Raw genomic sequence first — 16,441 nt, 5'->3', positions numbered from 1 at the left:
TTTATTATTTAATTGTAAGCCCGTTTCGTCCATACTAAATATGTGACCAGCTTTGTTCATTATTTTTTCATCAATTAATGTGGTTTCAAGTAAATTAAAATACACAAAAATATCTGTCTTATTCATTCCTTTACAACGGGATAGTGTAAAGGAATGAATACACTATCCCGTTGTAAAGGAAACTGCCAAGAATAACTGCCAAGTAAAATGCCATTGCTCTGACGCATTCACGAGTTGGTGCAAATCCATGTTTCTGTAATTTCTGGATATGTAGCTTAATTTTTTTCTCCTTTTCGATACCAAGAACACAAGGTGGACCAAGAGCTCGTTTCTGGAAATCATTGTTTTTGAAGCGCCTACGAAATGTTGGTGGTGGAATGTTGGTAAGATTACAGCATGCCTCTCTGATTCTCATAACACCATTTCTGATAGCTTCTGCAGCATTGACTAAATCTTCTTCAGTCCAGTTTCCTCTTTGCACTGAACCTTTTCTAATGTAGTCAGTCGGCATGACTCTAAAAAATACATTTAGATACTTTGGATGTCTAAATTGTATACTCAAATGCCAATTTTAGACTTATATTTTTGTATGGATTAAATAAAAAAATATTTTTGTTTTCCGGGATAGACGGCTCATGGGCCAACTAACCCATTTAGTAGTTGGGTCATCTATCCCAAAAGTCAGGGTGTGAGATAGCCCACTAAATATTTCCTAAGATTTATTAAATTTTAGAGGTACGGGTGCATTAACATACTCAAAACATAACAACCATACATAACAACCTCAAAAATACACAAACCCAAAAGGAGTAACAAGAACTTGAAAAAAAAACAAAATTTTCAGAAAAAAACTATACATTACTTTTAAGGTTAAATATTTTTAATGCTTGTAAAATATTTTTTTTAGCAAAACTTACCTTAAAGTGTAGAAAAAACTGCAAACCTGGATCACGATATATACAGCACGTTGAATAGGATGTCTAAAGCTACAGTGCCATAAATCAAATATATTTAGGAAATATTATAAAAAGCCATCTCACCCGGCGGGCCATCTCTCCCGGAATTACCCTAATGTAGAAATAATATCGTATCCAACTTCATTCATAAAATGGTAATAGAAGAAAACATTAAAACCTTTACTGTTAAAAGTTTAACACATATATTAAAACAGTATATACAGGGTGTCCCATTAGTACGATAACGGACGATAGCTCCTTATACAGTAATACAAAACAAAATTTTTTTATATAAAGTTACTTTACTGTCTAAGGTGCATAACATAAAAATAATTTTGGATATACAGGGTGATTCATAAATGTGATATGATACTCAACTTTTTTAATTTAAATGGAACACCCTATATTTTATTGCATTTTTGGATTGCTTTAAAAATTCTGCATACCTTTTATCAGCATCGTCTCTACCAAAACTTACCCCTTTGTGAGATATTTAATATTTTATCAAAAAATCGACGTTTGCACGTCTCCACAAAAACAAAAATAATTCACTCATTTGGGATCCTACAAGCCAAATCTTTTGTAGGTTGTTAGTGCATACTTACACTTACTTTATGGTCCTATGAGAATTTGATAATATTTTACAAGGTGTTCGCAATACTCTATCCAAAACCAAAAAATGTAAACAACCATATCTTATTTTTTTCAAATGGTATGACCCATATTTTTTTATCTTAAAATGTTCACAATGTGATAAGCTTTCTTTTTTGTTAAGCATGTTCTATACCTATCTGTAATAGTTATCGAGTTTTTTACACTTTTTCCTAATTTCGCCCTTAAAATCCACAATAGTCGCGTTTTAACTTAAAAGAAGTTTGCCTAGTTGGCCATGGAAATAACAATAATTGCACAAAGATCAAGCAATTACTTTGACAGAAAATTTAGTCAGTTTATCACTAAAGCGAAACATTTTTGCAATAAAAATGAATTTTTCGAAAGAGGATATGGTGAAAATGATTTACTGTTTGGATGCTAGTGAGAAAAATTGTTTACTGGCAAGCAGAGTTTATGCACAGAGATATCCGGATGCGAAACGACATCCAAATCGATTGGCATTTGAAAGACTAAAGGAGAGATTTGAAATAACTGGAAATTTAAATTATGAAATGTCACAAAGACAAAAAACAGGAGCAAATCCACAAAATGAAATGCTTGTTATGCAAGCCCCAGTAGAAAATCCGCATGTCTCTTGTAGACAAATTGAAAGGCAGTTGGACATTAAAAAAATCCACTGTTAATAGAATCACCCAGAAACATAAATTTCATCCATATCACGTACAGCTTGTACAAGAATTAAGCGGTCAAGGTTTTGCTAATCGCCGAAACTTTTGCCGCTGGGCTTTGCATCAAATCCAACTGCAATAGGACTTTTTTGACTTTGTGTTGTTCACTGATGAAGCGACATTCCATAAAAATGAATTTGTAAACCGACACAACTTCCATTATTACAACGACATAAATCCAAGGCATGTGATACCACTGGATCATCAACATAGATGGTCACTTAATGTATGGGCTGGTATCATTGAGACAAAGCTTCTTGGACCATATTTCTTTGATGGGGCAGTGAACGGTCAGAACTTTCTACATTTTTTGCAAAATGAATTCGAAGAAGAGCTGGATGATTTACCGTTACAAATAGTAAGACGAATCTGGGTACAATTAGATGGAGCGCCTCCTCATTTTAGCCGTGTTGTGAGGGACCATCTAAATGACCATTTTCGAAATAAATGGATTGGCAGGAGAGGACCAGTTGCTTGGCCGGCCAGATCTCCTGACCTTACAAAACTCGATTTGCTGATTAAAAAGACAATATAAAATTATGTTAAATCTATTATAACTATTATATTAATTATTAAATCTATATATATGTTAATTAATAGTATTATATTAAGTTATATTATAAGAAATCATTATAAAAATAGTGTTTATGTTAATAGCGCATGCATATGCTAGATATGATCCCTTATAAGAATAAAATAATAAACGCATAGTAAAAGATGTTATTCAAATACTTAATTTAAACACTCTATAAGAAAAAAATACGATAAAAAAAGAATAAAAAAATGGCAACCAAACATCTTATAATCTAATACAGTGCATACAATTTTCGAAATCAGGCAAGGAGAGTTTTTATAATATATATATATATATATATATATATATATATATGTGATGTTATTCAAATACTTAATTTAAACACTCTATAAGAAAAAAATACGATAAAAAAAGAATAAAAAAATGGCAACCAAACATCTTATAATCTAATACAGTGCATACAATTTTCGAAATCAGGCAAGGAGAGTTTTTATAATATATATATATATATATATATATATATATATATATAAAGAAAATCCAGTCATAACATAAAAGTAGCCAAAATCTCCACTTATTCTCTTAAAAGGTAAGGGTCGAAAAAATATTAAACACTTTTAAATTTAATAAATAAAACTAAAAATTCTAGCGCAAATGTTAAAATTTACCGTTATAAAGCCAGAATATAGGAATTAAAAAAAAGTTATTGCTTAGCGGTTTAAATAAACGATATAAATATATCAAAGTAAGCACCTAGTGTTAATTAAAAAAAAAAACAAACATAAATAAAAAACTCAATAATAAACCAAAAATTAGTGACATTGTTAAACTTAATTCTTGCAAATAGATAATCTGAAAAAAAATTATTACAGTTTTACATAAATTAATAAATAGTAAATCGAAAAAAGTCTTCTAAGTCTAAATAACATACAAGTTTTAAATCCCGATCCCACTAAGCTAGTAAAAAATAAATATTGGTATAATTTCAACTTTCTTTTATATAATATTATAAAATTATTTTTATGGCTTAAAATTAGAGCACAAGGCTACCAAAAGTAAACCTAACAAACACGCTTTTTAAAGAGGTCAACTGACAATAAAATTTTATTAGGTAGACCCTGCAGACACATTTTTTTTACAATTCTTAAGCGAACAACTGTAAACATTTGTGAGAATTAGAAAACTACTAACCTCTTAAAAATATCAAGCGCATCCGGGCTTTTACCTTATTAAAGAAGATTTATTAGTTTTTTTTTTGGAACACCGGAAGGTCGGTGTACTTTTTTTTTTATTAATGGTGTTGAGTATGTCCTTGCATAAAAAATACATTTTAGACTAAATTGATATTAGGTTTATTAAAAATAACCAAAAGTTACCTGTAAAACTTATTAAACCCGATACTAAGCACGTGCCTTATCTGAAAATTGGTTAAGGCCTATTGGAAAACTAACAGCGCTCCAACTTTGTTTAAGTTTCTCGTTCCGAGCGTGTACATTGTTTAATTAGTCTCTTATCTTGGGGTTTCGGCACTTTAGTTTCTAGACTTTTGACCCTGAATTTAAATTACTTTATTAATATAATTTTAAATATTTTGTCATACGTTGATTTATCACTGTCGGCACTTAAACAACCATAAGGCACTGACGTTTTATCCATACAGCCCTAAAAATGAAAATAAATAAAGAAGTAACGTGTAATAAAAAACCTTACACACTTCTCGGTAGTTAAAGTGATTTTTACGATCTGTAAACTCGACCGTAAATGTCTCGTAATGTTCCGGCATTACGGTCGCATGTTAACAGCCCTAACCATCATTAGTCGTCAGCCTCGAATCACTATAGAGCCACATTTTGGTGGCAATTTATCATATTTAACGTAAATTTTTTACTTTATGTTAAATTGTCCAGTTTAAAGTTAATATAGACGCATAACCCTTAGGCATGTGTCACCTATTTCTCTATAAAGCGAAGGTATTTTTTCCAATTAAACTCCCAAGATAGTGGTCAAAATAAAAGAAGCGCCGCTTATTGTCTGAAGCTGAGTTATGGCCGGGGTAAAACACGTGACTGGCGAAAAAGAGAGGGAGAGCGAAAAAGGGGCTGATCAATAAAACATTTGCCCTTATGCGGGGTGCACCCTCGCCCTACGAAAAGAAAGAAAATCGTTACCAGGAAGAATGATATAAATGGGCCTCCTTGGCTGAATATAAGGGCGTAAAGTATATTATCTTATCAGTTTTTGGTTCCATGAGACATAAAAATTTGAAAAAGTTTTTTTTATTTATCATACCCATAAATAATACGTTTACTTATTATAATTTATTACATATAAGTACATTTCCATAAATAGAAACATAGTAATTTTTGAGTAGAGCTATATATAAATAATTAAAACTATGTAAGAAAAAAATATATTTGCAATAAAACTTTACCAAAAAAAATCTATTCTCTAATTTACTAACTCATATTTCTAGGACTAAGGTATTAATATAGGTTTAATAAAATTAAAAAAAAAAAAACAAAACGTACAATCTTTTATTAATATAATATAAAATATAGCATTTAAAAACAATAAAATTAACATTTTTATAGCTAAAAAATATAATTGCTTAAATAAAATAATTTTTACCAGCTAGTCTTAAAAAGGTAAAAAGAGAAATAGGTTATGAGGTGTAATAAGCAGCAAATTTTTTTTTAAAGTCCTTAAAAATAAAATTTAAAAGTATTAAGATAATGTGTTAACTGAGTTTGTATTTTGCGTTATAGACAAGAGCTACTATAAGACGTTAGTACGAAAATAAAGTATGGAATATTTTGTTTTAGGTCTAATGTTCACATAATACACAGACCAAGATATTTTAAAGATATTGCATATCATGCGCTTGAAGTTTATGAGTAAAATTGAAAAAAGACAATTATTCAGAAATGAAAATTTTATGTAATTTTTATAATTTTTTTTTAACTGATCCCAAATCTTTGGATTTATTTTAAAGAAATTAGTAAAATACTATTGATCACTTACTAAATAATAAAATTAAAAATTGCATTAAACTGAAATATTAAAAAAATTATTTAAAAAAATTAAAAACATAAAAGGGGTAAAAAAATAGATTTACACCATAATAAGTGAAAAAACTTAAAATTACTTGAAATGCCTGTAATAAAACATAAAGTTACATTAAATACCTAGAAGTCATATAGTATGATGTAAACTAGTATGGTTTGAAAAATCTCTTCCTGTTATTTGAAGCTAATTATGAACATTTACAATGGCTGAACAAAAATATATTTTATACTAATATTTATTTAATAGGAATATCAAAGTTCTTCGACATTTAGGAAAATTGATATAGTTAAAAGAATTTTGTAAAATCTTTTAGAAAATTATAAGTTTTAATATATAAATAATGTTTTACCTAACAATAAAGAAAAATAAAAAATAGATTCATAAACTAGGAAAAGCCTAAAATTAAGGATGTAAAAAAATAATTTAAATGCATGTAAAACTTAAAAAGTGATGTTTGTTAAGTTAATTAAAAACTATTTTATTTAAATATATATAAAACGAACATTTAGTTTATACAGAATTTTATATAAAAATTGATTTAAAGCATTTTAATTCTCTGAAATGTAGAGTAATTTTATTTTACTATAAGAAATCGCACCCTAATATGTTATGAAAAAAAAAATAATTATAACAAAATTATTTTGAAATATTTCAGTTTTCTGAAATAAATTCACAAATAAAAGTTAGCTGCCTGAAAGAATACTAAAAAATTACGAACTAAATAATTATGTAATATCGAAAAAATAAATCTTATTTAATTGTAAAATTATTTTCAAAATTGCCTGGAATTAAAATAATTTTGAATACTTCAATTGCCTTCATTGAAGTATAAATATCATGGGCTCAATCTAATGGACTCAATCAAAGATCCAGCTATTTAGACTTAGATACTAAAAGCCTAATAGTATCATGGTTTAGAGGATTAGAAGTATCAAAGGTCTTTAAATAAAGAAGTTGGGCTAGAACTATAACATTGCTCTAATCTGTGTTTTTAATGTCTAGTTGCTGCTAGTAGAATATGTCATAAAGACTACTAGAACCAGCAAATTCAAGTAGTTCCAATAATGCTTTTGTGTGTTAGAGAAAAATATTTATTCCGACAACAACGATTTATTATATTGACAATATCAATAAACAGACCACAGGATTTAAGCATTTAAGTTATAGAGTTTTCCTTTAAAAAAATGCAATAAAAGATATTTAGAAATAAATTTAATTTTATTCCTATAAGTCAAGCCAAATTTTTTAATTTTTCAAAATTTTAGGAATAAGGAATTTTATAATCTGGACCATATATTTTTATAATACACGACTACTGCAAATGGCATGTATAAATAGCACAGGGTACCACAATAAATCTTTTTACAAGGAGACATATTTTATAATAAGGTAGGCTCAATATTCTTCAATTGCATGAAATTAATTTAAAAATAACCAAGTTTGCATAAGAGTATTGTACTAACAATTATCGAAAAAATTATTTTTATAACAAATATAAATAGATACCAACATCGTTGTAGATATTTTTATTTACCCAAGTTTTGGCACAGCCCACACTAAAAATTTGTATGAATAAATTTTGTATTCTTAAGTATATCATTTATATTCAATAATTTTGTTTAATAATTTATTAAGGGTAAGTAATGTAAATTTTTAATTTTTAAAATTAATACCTTTTTTTAAAATATTATAAAGGGCCAATTATAGAATTCAAAGAAAATTAAAACACAAAGATGAGGATAGTTCTTGACTGCCCTGGTGAAGAATAATGACTTGGAAGAATATTGATTTTACCAGATATGCTGAAAGAATATTACTCCATGTACGCACTTGTATGAAAAAATATAGGAGTGGTAAGTTCTATCTTTTTTTTTTAATTTTATTTTATGAAGTCATCTCCTTTATACCAAATAACAAAAAACAACGAACTAATTCCGTGACTATTTTCGGCTTCTAATAAACATTTAATATACATGGAGGAATAATTTAGTTAAGATCCAAATTCTTAGATCCTAGGCCATTTAAAGTGCTCCTGGTTAAGTAATCAGTATCTCTTTTCTTCAATTCATTCAAATATTCAGTGCTCTGTATTGACTGTAGAGAAGCTCAGAATTTCCCTGAAACTAAGAAAATTGAAATTAATTTTTATCTATTATAATGTTCGAAAAATCTTGTTTTTTGCAGGTTAAAAATGCTATGCAACTGTGCAACATCGACTTACATATATTTTAATATGACTTTTAATAGACACCAGACATAAAAAGTTTGAACTAAGGTTTCTAAGGCTTAATCAAGGGTCATAATACACATAAAAAAAACTTACAATAAAACCCTTGTCAGCACCATACGACATGAATTAACATGCAAATTTTTGCTCTACATCATCCTTACACCTCCAAATCACTCCATCCATTGTTCTTTTTATAATTGGATCCATTGTACAAATATTCGCCCCCGCCTGTGTCTTTCGCTAACTAACCAACCCCGAGAATAAAAAGGGGTCGTAGATTTTAAAACTGCCCCCATAAATCCCAAAGTACGGATGGGATTTCTGTCGCAAAGAGGCAAGCGGCATCTGTAGATAAAGTTGTTTTAGCTGCAATACGACATTTTAATTCTGACATTTGTTTACCCGAGAAAAAGACGCATGTCCTAGATGGTTGCGGATAAAGTCGCGGGCGCGCGCTTTTCGACGAATTCTACTTTACTTAGGAATTCTCCTTATATGAAAGTGTGCCTCGTTATTTTAAAATACCTGCTGTTCTTTTCTCTTATACCTGATGCGGTTAAGATCGATAGTCTCGGTTAGATTGCTTGAAGTATTATAGCATTTTTGTAGTTTATTGGTTCAATAACTAAAATATTTAAAAGTGCATTTCGTTTTTACTTAAAAACTGTGTCCTAATTTAATAATATATATCTCAATAACTTTGGCTGTAACCAAAACCAATTCAACTAAATTTTTTTAAATTTTACTAGTATTAATTTATGTTAAAAAAGGGCATATAAAATACGTAAATATAAAAATGTAACTTTAATAACATGTTGCTTTATAACTGGAATATTGCTTTCGTATATACAATCTTTGGCACATTTATATGATATTCCGTGGATATTTGGTATAGTCCTAAAATTTCCCTAGTAGTTATTTTTTTGTCTGTACAGAATTATATTCTATTAGTACTGCCTGAATAAAATATTCAAACGAATATTTTATAACGTAATTTAATCCACTTCATACGGGAAACAACGTTACCGATCCGATATTTAAATCCACTTTTCTTGAATTAAGGAAAAATATTAATTTCTCCCAAGTGAATTACGGTTTTTCATTATGGCTTAAGTCAATAAATCAATTACATACAATGCATAAATACATAATTGAAAAAATAATATTTTTTATTTTTATTTTTTATTATATATAACACTCATAATATATTACAGTTTAATAAACTAAAATTACAATAAAGTCAATGATTTAAAATACTAAAAGAAAATAAATAATTTACTCAACTAAATTAATAACATACCTTATTTACTTTTTTATCTTAAATGAACCCTTTAATTTTAATTGTTTCAACAATTTATAAAATGGTATAAAATGCATAATTTAAATGGGTAATACAGGCGATTTATTAGTGGCGTAAATATTTGTTATAATGTAATGTAAGGCGCTCAAATAGCTTAAACAAAGCCCTTTAATGGTTAGAGTGACAATAATATATTTTTGCATTGGTATTATTTTACATAAATTCGTGTGTTATTTGTTTTTACTATTTAATAGATTACAGGCCAATAATTAATATGTCAATATATATGTTTTTATATAATTTATAGGTCTAAATGCTTTAATATTTTATCTTTTCTGATAACTATTGGTGTTTAATTTAAAGCCAGCAGTAGGTAAACTAAAATAAAATAAAAGGTATGAAAAATCAATAATGTAAAATGATTTTATTTAAAACAATAATTGTTTGCATAATATAAGTGGATTTCACTATCCGTTTATTAATTTTTTTATTTAGTGTTGTTTTACTCTTCCAGGATTTAAAAGAATCTGTAAAAATAAAAAGTATACACAAATAAAAAGAAATAATACAAATATAAACTAAAATAAGCTGAAACCAACTTTAGAATTTTTTCTACAGCTTTGCTACTTTTGTTAAATTAAACTTGTTTTAGTGGGTTTTCTAATTAAAATTATTAATTTTTAGGATTTATTTTATATAGAGAAACTTAATTTCATTGAGATAAACCAAATATTTTGTAAAAGTCATTTCGTTATAATTTTTTTTTATGACTTTTATTAGGGTAAAAATCATACATCTGTACTATTTTTTTATTATCGATATTATTTATTATAATTATTATTATATATAATAATTAATAATAAATTTAGAATGTTTGATTATTTTTTGAACAACTAATTCATGAGAATTGGGTTCAGAGAAAATAGGATGGATTTAAGAAGATCAGGTTAGGTTAAGGTTTTAATTTATTTGGATGATTATAGTCGTATTTTAATAGTAAAATATTCATTTATGTATTTTAGATGGTTCATTCATTTTGCCTTTTTAATTAATTATTGTTAATCATTAGAGCTTGTTAAAATACGATAACTAGTTTAAGCATTAATTTATAATAAATTGTAATAAATCCATATAAAAATCATATCCTTATTATTAATTTATTAGGTAATAATTATTGCAAACATTTACTCATAATATTTTATTATATGATATTACATTAATATTCTTATAGACAAATTGAGATATTACATTGTAAAACTTAAAAAAAAGGGTTTTTAATACTTTTAACAATACTCGGAAAATTCTCTTTTGACCGTTTATCTTAAGTGGTGCAATTTTAACCCAAAAAAATGTATGTAAATTTTATTGAAGTTTATTGTAAAAATCTACAATCATAAAGTAATTCCTCTGCTTCCTTAAACTCTATAAATCCAATAAAAAAGTTATTTCTAAAAAATTGTGAAAAAAAGTATTTAAATAAAGTGATATTTCTCAAATTTTATGGAAGCAGTAAACAAAATTATAAATAATGCCTAATTTAAATGGCTGTGATAGCCTTTCAATTCAAATCTTTATTTAATAGGACCCTACTATATTGCAACGATGTACGATTAACCTGTAAAATTAATTAATATTTTTGGTATTAGCGAGGGAACTAATGTTATCTATTTTTACGCTAGATTTTTGTATTAAAAAAATTGCCTTATTTTCTTAAAAGATATCTATTTTCAATTAGTTTTTATTTAACACAGTATAATAAATTAATTTATCTTCTTTATTAATTAACTGAAGTTGAATAAAAAACTAATAAATCTTGGTGTAATATTTTAAATTTAAAGTTGAGTTTAAGCCTACCATCAATCTTTTAAATCCCATACAGTAACCATTATAAGGTGACCAATGTCCATCTAAACATCCTATACAAATTTATAAGCCCACCCTTTTACATCCCTTAGTTGTCGCCATAATAAATCGCAGGCGGCGTTTATTTCTCAATGATTTATGTACCTAATAGCCGCAGAGTGACCATCTGCCCACAAACAATTTAAATCTATATTAAACCCTTCCGCTAGGTCTTACTTTAAAATGGTTTCTTATTAGTCAGAAACCCTAAGTTGTATTTTGTGTAACCTAATTTGTAACCCTAATTTGTAGTTTTGAAAATGGCTGCCAAGAAGATAATAAAGTGAAAATTAATAAATAGAAACCGCCCGCGGGGACGTCAATGAAAATCTCGCCCTCCCCTCCCCTCAAACACCATTTTCTTGGTGATTCTCGCTTCTCTCATTTCTCGGTTGGTTGGACGCAATTGAGTACCTTTTTAAGTTTAGAAACTATCGTGTCACTTTTATCTGATGGCCACCAACAAAATTTATCGGTCTTTCTTCTATTACTTAGATGGAAAGAGAGTCAGCAATGGTTATTTCTCTAAATCCGTTTCTGTGTTGTGGAATTACTGCGATTCACAGGGCCGTACACAAGTAATTTAAGTTAAAAAATTTGAAAAACAGCATAGTTTGAAATTAGATAATAAATAAATTAAATACTTTCAGTTTTTTTCTTGTATTGAGTAAATAGCTTTACTGTAAGACTTATACTTTTTTTTTAATTAGTAGAATAACTAGATGAATTTTCTCTTTATTTAATTTTTTTTATAGATATGTATTCCATGTCCCATTTTAGAAATTTTTCTAAAAACTTTACGGGAGCTTAGAAAACAATTATATGTATTTTTCTCTACTTACCTGATATCAAATTAAAAATTTTAAAATATGCAAGGCACTCTGGATTAGATTAATTTAAAATCTTGAAAAACATATTGTAGGTCTCAATTAAAATAAGTGAATTTATTAGAAAACATTAGAAAAAAATACAGGATTTTGCAGAAATGTCTTGTTAAAAAAATCGCTGTTTAAAAAAGTTATAGCGCCAAAACCACTTGCTTGGAAAACCCAATATAATAGAAATTAATCTAACAAATTTTCCTTTTACCCCAAATAGTTTTTAATATTATTTCTGGCAGACATCCATTTTTTTTTTACTTATTTCTGCAATCAGTTTTTGAGGCCTTAAATTTTTGGTAAAAATATACTACTACTAGTAAAAAATTATCTTAATTAACATAGTTCCTTATATAAAGAGCAAAGTCACTCCAGAGATGTTTTTGCCTCTTATATTATCACATTCTAAACTTCTTCAAAATGGTAAACAAACCATATATTTTTAAAATTTTGAAGATAGATTCCAAAGTTATGGGAATAATTATGAAAAGAAATAAATAGGTTTACCTAATATGAATGAATTTGACCCTGTGTTTATTCATTTTAAAACTTCATCTATATTTATCGCTATAGAATAATAATAATAATAGTAATATCGTTTACTTAGCATAATAGCTACATACAAAAAACTGGTGTCAAAAAAGTATATAAAACATACAAACTGCAAAATACATAAGGCTGCGATGACAAAGAAACTACAAAAACCTTGAGAAGCACGAAAAACTAATAATTTAAAAGTGATAAAAACTAACCTAAACTAAAAATTGTAAAGAAAAAATTGTGTGCTCAAAATGAAAGATAAAATTTTACAAATACAATGGCGACAAAATATTACAACAAAGATATTACTACGAAGACAATAATGAAATAAATTTCACAATATTTTAACATTTATTTAAAATAAATCCTCTCAGGTGCCGCTTGAACTGGTTCAATTTATCATAACTTTTAATGTCATTAGGTGACTTATTAAACCTAATTAAGCCCTTGAATAGAACAGTATTGGGCATTTGACTGTTCGACATATATCAACTAGAATAAAGTCTGTACGATTTCTGGTATTGTATTCATGTACATCTGCGAATACTCTTAATTTTTGACAAATATATTTAGGTAGTAGACGTTTATTTATCTTAAAAATAAACAAGTACACATTAAACATAAATCTCTTTTTACAGATAACATATTTAGGACTTTTAACATAGACATGTTTTGTATTATTTCCAGTTTAACATTAAAATTATTAAATACCATTAAAAAATATTTATATCATTGACTGATTCTTACTAGAACTGTCGCTGCAAGAAAGAATTCCTGTTCAAGTTCGGAAAAAAGGAAAGAGGAGGAAAAATTAAAACATTAAAAAATGTGTCCTACATACTTTCCTGTTAAGTGAGTTCAGTGGATAGTTTAGTTCTTTTTGGACTTTTTAAACGTTTTTTTTTTTGTTCTGTAGTTTTCTAGTAAAGTAAAGATTTATAGCTTCAAGTTGTTTTTAGTGATTATTTCCAAATCAAAAAGGTCTAATTACTCTTTCTAGAATTATAGGTGACTAAGCTAAAGTTTCTTTATGGTTATTTTTATAGAGTACCTTTTGAAAACTTGCAAGTGTGTGTAGAATACTGGGATAGTCTGTTGTTATATGTAAGTACCCTATATGGCCCAGTAATTTTTTTGAGGATAGCAATATTTACCACAAATTAACAAATATTTTTTATAATTATTTCATATCTTACGATTTTAAGCAAAATATCAACAAACCCACAAGAATAACTGCTAACCCAAAAAAAATTATAGACGTGATCTACACAAATAACTTTGAGTATATAACTTCCTCTAGAATCCTATTAGCTGACCTAATATCGGATCACATACACCACGTTTATTTACAGGCTCCAGAAGCATTCACCCAAGGTGGTAACTTATCGTGATTTTAAGAGCATGAATGGTGATCTTTTCTTTTGAGGATCTAGGAAGAATGCATTGGGATCAAATATTCTATATGCCTGATATCGAGCAAAAAATTAATTATTTAAACTATCAGATATTGGAACTATTTGATCAATATGGTTTTATTGGCTGTTATTAGGACAAAAATTTTAAAAAAAAATTGTCCTTGCTTAACAGTTACAATAAAGGAAGTTATAAAAGACAGAGACAAATTGTTGGCAGTTCAAGCACTATTAAGGGGTAAAAAATGCATATTTAGGATATTGTGAGACTCACAAAGACACAAAACAGCTTTGAAAAAACTCTTAAGAGTATTCATATTCAAATTAAAAAATAAAACTGGAATTCCTATCATTTAAAAAAAAACCAAACGAAACGAATCAATATTTCTCCTCAGTCTTTGGTAACCCTTAAAGCTGAATAGAGCATGTCTCGTTATTAAGGACTAATAAATTAAATCAAGAACGTAGTTTTCGCTTTGAAATTACGTCAGCAATCTCAAAAGCAACGCTGTTGGTTGTAATAATAATACAAAAATGTGTATACTATAATGCTTATACTATCATTCTGCTATATATAAACATATAACAAATATTATGTATTACACTGTTGTTCGGAAAGTGGCAACTTTTCAGACTTGTGGAAAATCTCGCATAAAACTCTTTTAACTTAGATCACTAATCCCGAAACATCTTTGGATTAAAAGCCCATTAGTATACTTCTTACAATTTATACAATACTACAAAAAGTATGTATATGCCCCTAGAAGTCCTCTATAAGGCTTTCGAAAAGGTCGAAGAATGTCCATATTAATGCGATAGAAGATATTTATAGGTCTCGCAATAAAACTAAAGGTACAGTCTCAGTTCTTCTGGATTTTTCAAAAGCTTTCGACACTCTGGATCATAATTTGCTTTGTGCCGACCTTAAATACTATGGCCTTGATCCGACTTGCATTAAGTTTTTTATTAATTATTTAAGTGGTGTAGTGTAGTAGAGTGTATATTCATTGATATGGTCGGAAAACGATGCGCATCACTTCTGAAGTGCCGCAAGGATCCATATTTGGACCGCTATTATTCTTGATATACACTTGATATACACAGACATATTTGGTTGGATTATGTACTTTAGTATGTGTTGCTTTGCCGATGACACGCAAATGCCATATTCATTTAATGTTTCATTCACTGCAGAGGCTTTTTACGAAATAAACAAAGAACTTATAATATAAATATAATAATATCAAAACAAAAATAACTTTGTGCTTAATGCGCAAAAATGCTTAGCTTTACCCTTATGCTATCCATAAAGAGAGCACTATCTAAACATTTAACACTGAAAGGCTTCATTATGTGACTGGTGCTAGAAAACTTGCGCTTATGGTTGATACTGACCAAAAATTCTGAGAACATGTATTTTTGGCTATCTGAAGTTTAAGAAATCGATTTAATCCTTTCTTCTATCTAATAAGTAGTTACTATATGCTGTATGTTTTTTTTTATTGTTTTAAATATGAGGCTCACGAATATCGGTAATTTTTAATTAAGAATATTACTTATATACTCAATAATTTACTTAACAAAACAAGGGATATTGCAATTTATGAGTAGCTATGTAAAGCTAAACTTCGCCGTTTTTCGTCAAATATGTATGTTACAAGAATAAAAATGTATAATAATATGATAATTATGCATATATTAAATTAAAGGGTGACTAAGTAAATTTAATTTTTTTTCAAATTTTTGAAAAAAAGGTTATCTTAAAAATTATAAGTAATGCATAATTTAAATACATATGGTTGTCACTTTTATTATTTCTCAAACTATATTTATTTATAAGGTTTTTTAATGTAGAAGATTATTCTAAACAGTTTTTAATATACCCGTATGACCAGGAATAATTTAATATTTACATAACTTTTCTTCAAGACCCTATTTTTATAACAAAATGTTTGCAGGTAAAACCCCAAATTAATAACATAAATTTTCTAACATTTTTAATTAAAATGAGACATGTTTAGTTTTAATATCACTATAATTACGGTTTAAAGTAATTTCAGTTTAATTAGGAGCGTTTCTTTTTGTATTTTCCTCTCTTGATAAATTATCATTTTTTTCTGATTATTATAATATATTTACATTATATCAAAATTTGCCTTAAGCTCGTTCTGCTTTATTAATCCCTAAAATTTTTTGAAGTCATTGTTGAAATAAAAGGCATATATGTATAAATTATGTTAAAAAAATTACATAATAAGTACGGCTCTGTAGAAAACGTG

The 16,441-nt window shown here is 27.5% G+C and overlaps 1 protein-coding gene across 2 annotated transcripts in view; it reads left to right on the top strand.

The window, feature by feature from the left end:
- The window catches only part of LOC126735955 (homeotic protein ultrabithorax), a 405,066-nt gene that overhangs the window by 271,491 nt on the left and 117,134 nt on the right, over positions 1-16,441 (top strand). Inside the window, exons 5-6 of one of the 2 annotated variants that reach the window (XR_007660562.1) lie at positions 7,166-7,289; positions 7,596-7,753. The exons of the other annotated variant lie outside the window; for it this stretch is intronic. The gene's annotated coding sequence lies outside the window, so the exon portion shown is untranslated. The remainder of the gene's footprint in view (positions 1-7,165; positions 7,290-7,595; positions 7,754-16,441) is intronic. 2 annotated transcript variants of the gene reach the window in all.

Source organism: Anthonomus grandis, chromosome 5 (assembly GCF_022605725.1).
Source record: "Anthonomus grandis grandis chromosome 5, icAntGran1.3, whole genome shotgun sequence".
NCBI lineage: Eukaryota > Metazoa > Arthropoda > Insecta > Coleoptera > Curculionidae > Anthonomus > Anthonomus grandis.
Note: the sequence above shows the minus strand (reverse complement) of the source record. Positions and strands in the feature narration are given on the sequence as shown.